Genomic DNA, 12,186 nt, shown 5'->3' on the forward strand with positions numbered 1-12,186 from the left:
TCATCTTTTCATAGTTACACTATTGAAATATGAAAACAGCACTAAGAAATTATACTGTATGGTTATACTGTTGAAATTATTTTTTTTTAAACATAACTGGCATTTTTAGGGAGATTGTTTTAAAGTTACCTTTAATTTGACTTTTCAAAGTTTAGGGAGGTAGTTTAACTTTTCATAATCTATTAGTGCTTATAATATAATGCATTTCAATACTAATTTGTAATTTTATTTATCTTTTCTAATCTTTAATTCATGGGATGATTACTGCTGTTGTTATTTTGGTATGATGACAGTGAATTTCCCAAGTTTGAGGTATTTAGTCTTAACAATTATTCTGCATTAGTATATTTATATGCCTCAAGTAGATAAATGCTTTCCCATGTAATGGCTCTGGTGCTTCTCTTTGTTTTTAACAGCAGCTAATAAATTCATGTATTGTATGAAATGCACAATTTTACTTTGTGCCTTCTTAATAAATAAATAATTTTTTTTTAAATCCTCAGTCTAGTTGCAACTAACCTGGCTTACATACTGCTTTGTGGTGTTTTTCTTCAGATCCTTATTGACGATGGTGGTCATTGGAGGCATAAATATTGAAGAATATATCATTTACAGACAAGATCTTTGAAATCTGTTTCCTTCAGACAGCAAAGGTAAATAAAATAATCTATATTATGCATTTTTATATAAGCAATAAGTTAGATAGTTTTTTACCTCAAAAATAACCAAAATTGAACAGCAGCTGAAGTTCAGGAGCCTGACTACACTACCAAAAGTTTTAACTTTTTTTAGTAAGTTTATTTATCCTACTAATGTGAAAAATAAGCTATATGGAAGGAGCTTGGTTTCTTTTCCTCCTTTTAGTTACAAGAATATGAGTCCTTAAGTCCTTTTTTTTCTGCAATTAATGCTATTCCTTATTCTTCCTTTCTCACAAGTTTTTCAAACTACAAATCATTTGCAATATCTGTGTGTGATACTGATGAGAACCAGGAATACCTTATATGTTAAAATCTGAAGAGTAGTTGGGCATGGGGATTACTACTCAAAAAGACAAAAGTTACGTGGAAAAGAAATAAACAGCCAGCAATACACAAAGTAAAATAGTGGTCAATCTCTTGAAGATTTCTATAGAAGTTTAGAAATGTGACTTCTTTTTAATTAAATATTAGAGACACAAATCTGATGTGCACTCCACTTGTATTATTTATTTTGAATGTGTGGGCTTTTGATCAAAATAAATGTTAGATATTTGGGAGAGTTTTGTTTGTGTATTATTTTTTTCTATTTTGAAACTAAGTATATAAAACACTCTAGGTAATATGGGAAGAATTTTTTCTGTTATGGAAATAGAGCTAATTTTCCCACTCATTATCTGCTGTTAATTTAATGTGTGGCAATATCTGAAATTTAGTGATGATTATATGGCAGTAGATTTTTGGTTAGCTGTACAGCTCATCTATGAGCAAACCAATTAAGACATAATTTCAGAATATAATTGAACTCCTAATGGGGCACTTTAATTCACTAGAAACTTACATATTTGCTTTGCTTTGTTTTAGTAGACAGGTCCAAAATGAGGGTACAGCTTCATTTTTGAACTTCTGAATACAGCAACTTCATCTGAGACTTTTGAAAATGAAGCATGTAAAATGCTGTTGAATAAGAGGATGGATAAATTCATGAATAAGCTACTTAGTTCTCAAATCTGAACTTTGGATAGCTCTCCTTAGCTCTTTATTTGAAGAATAAGGCTTGCTGTGTTGTTAGGATGCCGTGGCCCTATTGACAGTCTTTTCACCTGAAGTGCAACACCATGCGATGCAACACAGTGAAAACTGATCTACTTAGTACAAAGTTTGTTCACTGTTTGTAACTAGTTTGCTTCCTTTAGGCATGTCTGGGCAGCCTTGATGTGCTGGGAAAGGGCTCATTCTGCAGATCTTTGTAACTGATTTTTCAAGCAGCGTGAATAGAAAATTCTTGGAACCGCATAGTTAGCCCAGACCCAGCCTGATGGAGCATTGTCCTGGTTTCAGCTGGGATGTAGTTAACTGTCTTCCTAGTAGCTGGTACAGTGCTGTGTTTTGAGTTCAGTATGTGAAGAATGTTGATAACACTGACGTTTTCAGTTGTTGCTCAGTAGTGTTTAGACTATAGTCAAGGATTTTTCAGCTTCTCATGCCCAGCCAGGGCACCTGACCCAAACTGGCCAACAGTGTATTCCATACTATGTGACATCCCATCTAGTTTAGGAACTAGGCTGGGACACACAGGGTCGGAGATCTGTCTCACTTCTGTGTTACAAAAATGAAGTACCTCATTTACGTAGTGTTTGTAATGCATTTCGGGTTTACTGCCCCTTCAGTTTCTTTTTATGTAAGTCAGAATGAAACTCCCCTTTTACTTTCTTGAGGTTTTTTTCAGCCCAAGTTTAACTGCAAGGGCACTAAAATGTTATGTTACTCATGTGTATCACCATATGCAGTGGACACTGGCTAACGCAGCCCTGGTTCCATTGGGTTTTGCATCGTTCTAGATTTTCTCAGCTCCCAGGTGATGCTGCAAGAGAACAGCAGATGGGAAAGAGTTAAAAAGCGCAGCATGCATAACTGACTTACATGACCTAAAATAAGGAAACAAACAGTAGCTGTTTATTAGAGCAAAGCTCAAATTGAGAAAGAAATGAAGGCAGTTCTCATCTTTTTCTTCTTTTTCCCTTTTTTTTTTTTTTTTTTGACCCCCAGAATGGAAGACCTTTTTCATTTAAAAGATAAACACTACTGAGCTGAGAGAGGTAATTTCTACCTCTGCCATGTTGAGGTTAAATTTTTGTGTTTGTTTTGTTGTTACTGTTTCCTTCAAGGATAGACCTTTGCGTATGGTTTTGTTTGTTCTAAAATGGGGACCTAAAACATTTGGTAAAGGAAAACCAAACATTTGGGGGGAATAATTATCAAAGTTTGTATTTGGGTTAAGAAGAAACATTTTTCTGTATGTGAAAAACTGGGACAGGGAAAATATTTCTTTCTGTAAGGTTAATGTTTTACTGGTTATTTCCTTAAAGTTTTCATATGTACATGTGGATAAACCTCAGAATGCTTCTACGAAATCCAAAAAACCACTTAGCTCTCATTCTCAGCATCTTAGCTTTTATTTTGTATTCCTTTGTCTACCAATAATAAAATGTTCGCAGCTGTATAGGTATGTGGAGACACTGTTTCTATTCCATTTGATCTATTTTTAAATGCAGGGGCTTTTTGTATTTAATACGCATTACTGTGCTTGCAGTCTAATACTTCAAACCTTAGTGACCTTGGTTCACCTACTTGTACCTTGTACATTATCATGCAGTCTTTAATTATACGATAGCATGCTATTTTTCTCCATAGAAGGAAATCTTTGCAATAAATAGATGGCATTTAATCAGTATGGAGCTATCTAGTATTTTTAATTGTTCGGTGTGTGGTTCCAGATCTTCTGTACTATATAATTTTCAAATGTCACTCTGCAGATAGAATTAGGAATTTGCCTTTATGCTTTACTGTACCTTTTAGCAACAGGTTTTCTCTAAGACTTTCTGGCAAAATGCAATCTCTGAAGCCCAGCTTATTTTGCAGAAACATTTTCAGTTCCAGGAGTTTCCCTTGCCAGCTCTTTTGATGGACTGCTGGGGTTTGTATACTTTTACAGTAGTTGCAGAACTGGAGTACTCCCTCTGTGAAGATTCTTTCAAGCCAGAAAAGCGAGAGCAGCGATCCTCCATGAAAAGCACAGGAATTGAAAGGATTGTTGGCCTAGGCATCTTTTTTTGAAGTCATGATTTCATTCTTCTTGGTTCTCAGTTTCCCATTCAGCTATTCTTACTTGTATCCTAGTTCCTTGTATGTCTCGTGTCCTGCATCTCTGTTTTCATTCTCCCTCATCCAAGTAATTTCTAATATTAGCCAGTTTCTATTTCAAGTTCATTATCCATTCTCACACGGTACCAGTCTTCCCTCATTTCACTTGCTTTCCAGAATTATTGTTCTATTCTGGCTCCAGATTTGCGCCTGTTTTTCTCAGGGTGAGTCTGCACAGATGGGTCTTGAAGGTTGCACATCTTTCTACCCATGCTCTGAGTCAGCCGATGCAAGTCAACTTCAGTACAGCAGCCCTGTAGCTACTTCAGCGTGTCTGTGAAGGGCTACGGAGGAGCTAAGTCTGCCTCTGCTGTGCTAAGAAGGTTACACACAACCGTAATGCAAAGATCAGCCGTCTGCCAAATGGCATCCTTGCTGTAGTGCGTATATACATGGAAATTTTGCGTTTCCAAAAAGGTATGTTTCAAAAAGCTTTAAAATGTGTGTTGGAAACCAGTTTGGAATTTACAGTTATTTTTAATACACATATAGCAGTTTTAGCATGAACACTGTGGAGCTTCCTTATCTGTAAACTGAGATGGCATTTATTGATTTGTATTATTTATTTCAGCATGTGAAAGAAACCAGAATGATACATTACAAGTCCTCATAATATTTTGTCTTGTTAGTCACTTAGAAGGGTGCAAAAATATATCGGAGAAATATTGCATGAATAAAATAGAAAACTGGTTATGCAGACTTAAGGAGGATAAGTGAGGTTTACATCTGTTTCTTGTATTTTGTCTTTTTAAACAGTACATGGAAAATTCTAGTAGCTAGATAGTATTTTTATATTGTGTGATAAAATGATAGACTTGTTTAGTCCCCTGTGCCATCTCCAGCTGCAAGCCATGTAGTCGTTGAGAACTTTCTGAACTGCTTAATTCTGGGACTCATGATATATCGCAGCACAAAATTGGGCCTCTCACTATCCAAACTTCAGGATTTATAAGGCTGTTTAATTATACTGAAGTATATAACGTATGACTTGGCGCTGCATACACAGTTCTTCTCTAAATAGTTTGTCTTAGAACTGTGTCGTTACTAATGTTTTGATTGTAGTTATTCTAAGACAGAGAAGGAACAGCGTCATGTTGCATCATTTTTCTCCCTAAAGCAGTCTGCAGTCTGGATTGATGGACAATTTTTCCTGAATTGTCATTAAAACCAAGGAGCCCAATTGTCTTTTCTGAAGCCCTGATGTTTTCCTGAGAACAGTCAATTTTCTGTCTCTGTCTCATCTTTTAATATGAAAAGGTTGGGGTTTTGTGAAATTCAAGTTACTTTCACTAATACAAGATGTAAACTAATTCTACCTTCTTAAATTTAATAAAGGGAAACCTACTTAATTTGAAAGTTACTTTACAGAAATTATTTAAAGGATTTTGGAAAAAAAAATATATTCCTATAATATTGCTCCACAATATGACTACTTTTAGGTACATTTTAGAGCCAAATTTTAGAGTACATTTCAAATATGGTAGATTTGATAAGTCATTCTCTGCCTTAGGTAAAAATTTTGTACCTCTTCTGCCATGTTTTTCACATTTCACCAGAGCAAGAAGTTTATTTTCAATGGTTCCCGTTTCTTTTCTAGCTGGTCCTTCTGAAACAATTTTCAAATAGAATATGGGCTGCTGTTTTGAACCTTTTCTGGAAGCAGATACTGTAAATAAATATTGCAAAATACAAGGGCTTTCCATTTTGAAAAATTGGAACAGCAGGCACCCTGAACAAAAGTAAATAGTCCTAACACTTTTTTATTGTGACCAAATTAATCAAGCTCAGTGGTTTAATTGTAATTTCAAAGTTAAATATTTAAGTAATGCAAAAATTTCTGACACTGCAGTGCATCTCTCTCTTTAAAATTAGTAACATCACAGCAAAACTGTTAAAATTCATCTTTTTAATATATAATTTTCCTTAGCGAAGCTAGACATACACACACACAGCTTCTGAATTAGTTGCCTAAGGGTTGGCTTCATACAACCACAGTAACCTGGATATCTCCAGAAAGTTTGGGGGTTTTTTATTATTTCAGTCCATGATGTTAGAAGGTTTTACAAATATCTGTCCTTATGTTTTCCTGTAATATATCGAGAAATTTCTGTGAAGTAAAAACCACATCATCATTGTCTTTCCTTAAAGAGCTATGGATTTAAAATAACAGATAATAGAGTTAATGTCATTATTTTTTAATTACACAAAATATTTAAAGGAAGAATGTAGTTAGAATGTAGTATCTAAGATAAATTGGATTATTCTTTTCTGTTGTAACACAAAACCAAATTCAGATCTCTGATTTTTGTTTTCATAATTCCTTCTGAAAAAACAGTGCTCTGCAAAGAAGCTCAAGGGTAGCAAATTTAAAATCTAGCTGTTAATGAAAACCTAAGAAACCATTGTTTTTCTTTACATGAAGGTGGTCTGAAAGGTTGTGGAGGTGGGTTTTTTTCCTGTTTTGCTATTTAATTTTGTTTTATTTTCCCCTTACTATAAATTCACATCCTTGGAGGCCCGCTATCATGATGAAAATCTATTGAAACGGTTAAGGAAAGTGAAAATACAAAAGAAGAGAGATGTCTGTGCTGTGTTTCATCAGCCAGTGGTTGCTTTGGGTAACTGGCACTGGCGATTCTGACCAGTGGGTGCTGGTCCCAGATACAGGTGTCCCCACAGCAAAGGCCTGGCCACATTGGCCTGGATCCTCATTTCTGTCCTCATTATAATGTGCAGGGAGAGGGTGCAGCAGCTTGTCTTTTGGCTCTGTGTTGAGCTGTTTGCAGTTGGCTCCAGTTAAGCAAGAGTTTAGTTCTCTAAAGGGACTGGCGGGAAGGGATGAACTGTTAGCACTCCCATGGCTTTGCATACAGCCCTGGTTTGAAGTTGGCACGTTCAGCTTGGGTCACCAGCATTTATCCGCATCCGATCTGGCCTTGTGCCACCAGGAGCTGCAATTTATATATTCTAAGTATAGCCACAACAGCTTTCCTACAATGGGAAATAAGAGCTTTGAAATTAAACTAATTCTTGCTTTTGTTGGTTTATCTTTAAACAAGGCATCGTCATTTTTCAGGTTCTTAACTGGCCTCTGTTGGCATATCTCTACTGAAGGGAGACCCTACCCCAGTTAGTTTCTGCTGGTCCAGCTCAGTAAATCTCAAACATCTTGGTCTCTTCTCCTAGAAGGATCCCAGTTCAGTGAAACGCTTTTGAATTAAAACCAGTGATGCTTTTAAATTCAAGCTCACACAAAGTTTCTGAACAAAAAAAGCCACTCTTCCTCTGAAAACCTGTGGTGATACTCCAGAGCTGTCATTGCAAACAGAATGTTTATTTTTATTTTTTACCACATTCCTGAAAAATATTAATGAGCCAAGATTTTCACCAAGATGGTTCAGTAATTGCCACAGTTGGCTTTAACTTAGTCTCCCACTTCAAAAGATTCATTAAATTTCTTTTGGGTTTTATCCTTAGTGTGTGAAAGTTTATAGGTACCATTCTGAGAGTGGGGGCAAAAATACTTAAGCTTAGGAAAAAGATAGGTGAACTAAACTTTCCATTTGGAAGCTATCATGAAAAGTTAAAATACCTCATCTTTTTTCATCAGCTTCATCCATCTGTTGAGTCCTTAATACAGGAACCAAAACTATGTAGGACGTAGATCCCAGCGTGAATTTTCCAAAGTAACTGTAATGTATTTGAGATGCATGTTGTTTAGATGTTAGAAAACAAAATGTTATTATTTTTATACTATTGATACATAAATGGAAATGTTCATTGTTGAATTTTATGTATGATTTGATCATAGTTTATGAGAAGGTAGCTGCATGACAGAATTCTCACTTAATTGCTGTCCTGACAAAGGAAACAGGAAATGGAGAAGGAAGCCTGGCCACAGGTGCACCATCAGTAAAAGCAGAAGAACAAAAACTGTGTAATTTATATTACATGTATTATAATGTATATAATTTAACCTCACCTAGATAATTCTAACACATTGTTTTTGCTTATGCTACTAATTCTTGCTTGGAAGTTTTATACATTTCCTACTGTAGACATTTATATTGGTTCAGGTATATATCTTTTTGCTTTAATATTCTTTTTATCTCAAGCATAGTTTAAGTATTTGAGTGACAGCAAGTGACATTTTCATAGGATAGATTCTGTAGGCAAATGAACAGTTGACAGTAGGCATAATGGCAGCCTGGAATAGTCTGACATGTAGGTGTTCTGACTGGAAGATACTCATTGTGTTGAATGAAGTTCTCATGTAGTAGCTTTCCATTTATATTGTATTCTCATAGTATAGAATTAAATATATACCCATGACATATGCTTCAGATGGTTTTTTTTTTACACAATTTCATCACTTGAAGGAAGAAAGGGTATTACATAGTCTGAAAGGAAATTCACCAGGCTTTAGTCAAAGTTCTTGGCTTTTGCATTCTGTAGATGGGAGAGAGTGAGATGTCTTCCAGCGTGGATAAAAACACTGTATGTTCCCATACAACATCTCTGTAATTAGATAAGAACAACACAGAATAAAGGTGTTTTTTTGTTTTTTTTTTTTTTTTAGAAAGAAAAAGGGGGTGCTCGGTCGTTAATTGAATGCCAACTTTTGGCCTCTCTATGGACTTATAAACCCCAAATATTCATATTCAAGCAATCTTGGTAAAGTTATTGAGTACCTTCTGTGTAGTATGAAATTTCACAGCTGTAGAAAGTAAGAAAACTTTATCTGATTAAAGTTTAATGATAGTGTTTCCGTTGACTTGCAGAAGATTAGGTAACTGCTGCTAGCTGAAAAACGTGATGAATTCAACATTAACTTAGATTATATTAGTATATTATTTTGGCTGTATGGAAGATTGATCGGTAGATCATTTTACTCAAATATCATTCTAACTCTTATAATACCATTTAAAGTGTAAAAATCTTAGTAAACTGTCTTTAACTGTTATATCAAGAGAAATCTATGCATATGCCTTGATCAGGTTAATACTTATTAAAATTGGTTGTGATCTTTGGAAAACAATTATTTGGAACCAGTGATGCTAGAGAAAAGCACTGCTGTTCCTGCAAAGGGGCATTTTCAAACACACTGCAAATTCATTCGTATTATGAAACTGCAAAACATGTGTCTTCCCATGTAGCAAGTTATCAATTTGCTGATTTAGATGATATTACTTAAAAAATGCCACATTACTAATATTTAGCTGATTTTGCCATCTGTCATGAATAATATTAAGACTGTGGATAGCCCTGATACCTTATCTGCATATCTGAAATCCTGTAAAAACCAGTTGGTTTACAGTGTCAAAGATTGAGAAGAGTAAAAATTGAGCCAGGCACCTTCCTCAGCATGATGGTATAAAATTCAGTGGTTACTACCAAATGTGTTTCCATAGTTCAGTTGGTTTTGTCTGTTTACTTTGTACTTAAAAGACTTCTTTCTAATATCTTTTCAGTGGAAATTATTATGAAGTAGTAGTACATACATAGAAACAATTATTTTCATTATTTTTCTTAAATTGGGTTTTGTTGATGATCTACAATTTGAAGTACATTTCAAATCTCTAAAAACAGGTATGCTATTTCAAATGACACAACAAATTCACTTTTTGCCTACGTGTTTCAGATGGTGGGAGTACCATCCTAAACACACCTATTTTTATTTAATCCATTTTCTTAAAAGAAGAAGAGCCTCGTCTTCACAGCGTGAGCAGAATATTGACGTTTTGTTTTGGCGGCACAAAATATCTTGGAAAATGGTGGCTTTCTTCCCCTCCTAGGACATAAGAAAGATCTTTCTATGTTCTAGTTAGCAAAATGGGTCACTGCTTTAGCATGATCACCTGGTACATTTCCCAAAAAGCTTGTGATTCCCAGTTCTACTGAAGTTTAAATGTCCACTCTAACAACTGGGGGGACTCTGTCATTCAGCCGTAAGATACAATGTTCTGAAATCCTCTCTTTCATGTGAGAGGACAAGTCACTGGTTTGACACAGATGTTTCCGAATGAGGTTCGATGCTCTCAGATTAGATTATCACGATTGTCCCGCATAAACATATAAAATTATGCAGTCTTTATGAATACTTTTGATTCGGGCTATAGGAATGCAAAGCTAAAATTCCATCTGAGACAGTAAAAGATGGTTTATAATTACAAATGAACCAGCCTGGCTGCAGCTGCAGGGAGAGGGGGTAGGGAACAAGCTGATGAGAGTGAAGCAGCGAGGTCCGGAGATGCAGACCACACACCGCATCAGACGGTGCTCGTTTGGGAAGCAGGGTGAAGAGAGACAAGCTGCATTTCACATAGCTGCCGCCTCTTTCCCTGGTGAAGCAGACTCTATGAACGCATGCTTAATGCACAAAGTTATGTTTAAGTACTTTTGTAAAAGAGTGAAGTGCAGCTGATCAATGATAAAATGCTTTCAAACTAGAAATACTTGTTGTAAAAGCATATCTTCGAGCGAAGCTGGGAGTGGTGCCTTCAATTGGACATAGATTCTTTAGTTGTGTCTTCCACCTATATATCTACTCTGCTTGTTTTACTTTCCTGCCCAAGAAGGGTCCTTTTTTTTTTCTAGTCAACTAAGGGAGAGTAAGGCAATTTAAAAACCCAAAGGTCAGAAGAGACCACAGTGACTGTTTTCTGGCTTCCTTCAGCATGCAGACTATCACTTTTTGCAGAACCTGGATTAAAACTCGCCTATTTGAAAGCTACCTGATTTTGTTTCGAAGCCTGGAAGTGATAGTGAGCTCATCATTTCACCTAGAAAACTGTTTCCATATTTAATTACCTATAATAGTAAGAAATTGCATTTTATATAGAATTAATACTGCTCTGCCTTTCATCTGGAAGGACTTAATATTTTCTGTTTGTTTATATGTACTAAATCTTTCATAGTTTTGTTGCTTCTTGTTGTTATAGCGTGGTATACTTTCTTCATCTCCCTTAGCTTTGCGCATGCTTTAGCATTTTCTTGCACTATTTGCAAAAAGAAAAAATTATGCCAATTGGGAAAAGTTTGTGAAGGCCATTTACGTGAAGATGATCTGCCATACAGTGTGCTAAGAAACACAGCCTAGCATACTTTTGCTGTGGCTCTCTAGCATAAAATTGATACATAGCATACTAAGTTTGCAGCTATACTACTGACATGCCTTATTGCTTTATCCCCTAAATTGCTGATAGAAACAATGTGGTGGATGTTAAATAGAATTTAGAGATTTTTTGGAGGCTGAAACATTTATTAAGGCTAGTGCTGCCCCAAATATATAGTTAAACACAAAATTCTGTGATATGGAAAAATTACCCTGCTGTATTTTAGCACCTAAACTCCAGGTACTGACTTTCTGCAGAATCCCTCAGTGCTCTGTGACCGGCACAGTCTGTCCTTTCCCGTTACGGAGCTCTTCTGGTGGAGCAGCTAAAGCCGTAAGTGACTTCTGGGTTTGGGTCAAGGGGATTACATTTTTGACTGGAAGAAAAGAAGGGTCTGACTTACTCCTCCATGATCAATTCCTAAATCCAGAACTAAGTATATAAGAAGCTAAAACCAGTTTAGCCCTTCAGCCTGGGAACTGAACTTGCTGGCAAGGGGGCTGAAGGGAAGGGAGGCAAGGAGAGGTTTCGGGGGCTATAAGTTCTTCCTTAGGTGTTGGAATAGCAGGACTGTGTTCCTTAGAGTAAGTTTTAGCTTAGATTCAAGTTAATATAATATTTATGATAGTGGGATGTTTTCACTGAAAAGGTGGGGGTGCAGGGGAACACACCACAGTGTACAAAGTATCTACTGGACAGACACAACAGTAAATGATTTGTTTAGGTGGAAATAGAAGTTTATAAAACATGCGTCTAGGATTGAACTATGTTTTAGCATTGAACTAAATATAGTCATTTAGTGTTGATTAAAAGGTGATTTTAAAGCAGACAGATTTGAGGATACAGTCATTGTTCATATGCAATTACTGAAGTCTGAGTTAGGTCCTGGCTCTGTGGAAATTGATGGCAGAACTGAAAAAACATTTCAGTTACGTTCACAAAGTGCAGCGCTGTATTGATTGAAGTGTGTTTCGTTGCTACATTCTGGATAGGCATCTCATTTGAAACACCTGGCCCTTCTTCTGGATTTGACACATTTAGGTGTTTTTGCAGCATGTTTTGTAATATGAGCTCTACGCTAGAGATTTCGTATCAGTTAATTTTTTTTCTTATCTATCCTTGAACTGATCTAGTATTTTGTCCCATCTAAAAACTGTTCATTGACAACA

The 12,186-nt window shown here is 35.9% G+C and overlaps 1 protein-coding gene across 7 annotated transcripts in view; it reads left to right on the top strand.

Annotated features, from left to right (window-relative positions):
* Positions 1-559: 559 nt before the first annotated feature.
* Positions 560-12,186, top strand: part of MBD5 (methyl-CpG binding domain protein 5) — a 104,617-nt gene continuing 92,990 nt past the window's right edge. For all 7 annotated transcript variants that reach the window (XR_774855.1, XR_774854.1, XR_774857.1 and 4 more), the window contains exon 1: positions 560-653. The gene's annotated coding sequence lies outside the window, so the exon portion shown is untranslated. The remainder of the gene's footprint in view (positions 654-12,186) is intronic.

This window comes from Haliaeetus leucocephalus, unplaced genomic scaffold, assembly GCF_000737465.1.
Source record: "Haliaeetus leucocephalus isolate CR32 unplaced genomic scaffold, Haliaeetus_leucocephalus-4.0 Scaffold451, whole genome shotgun sequence".
Classification (NCBI taxonomy): Eukaryota; Metazoa; Chordata; class Aves; order Accipitriformes; family Accipitridae; genus Haliaeetus; species Haliaeetus leucocephalus.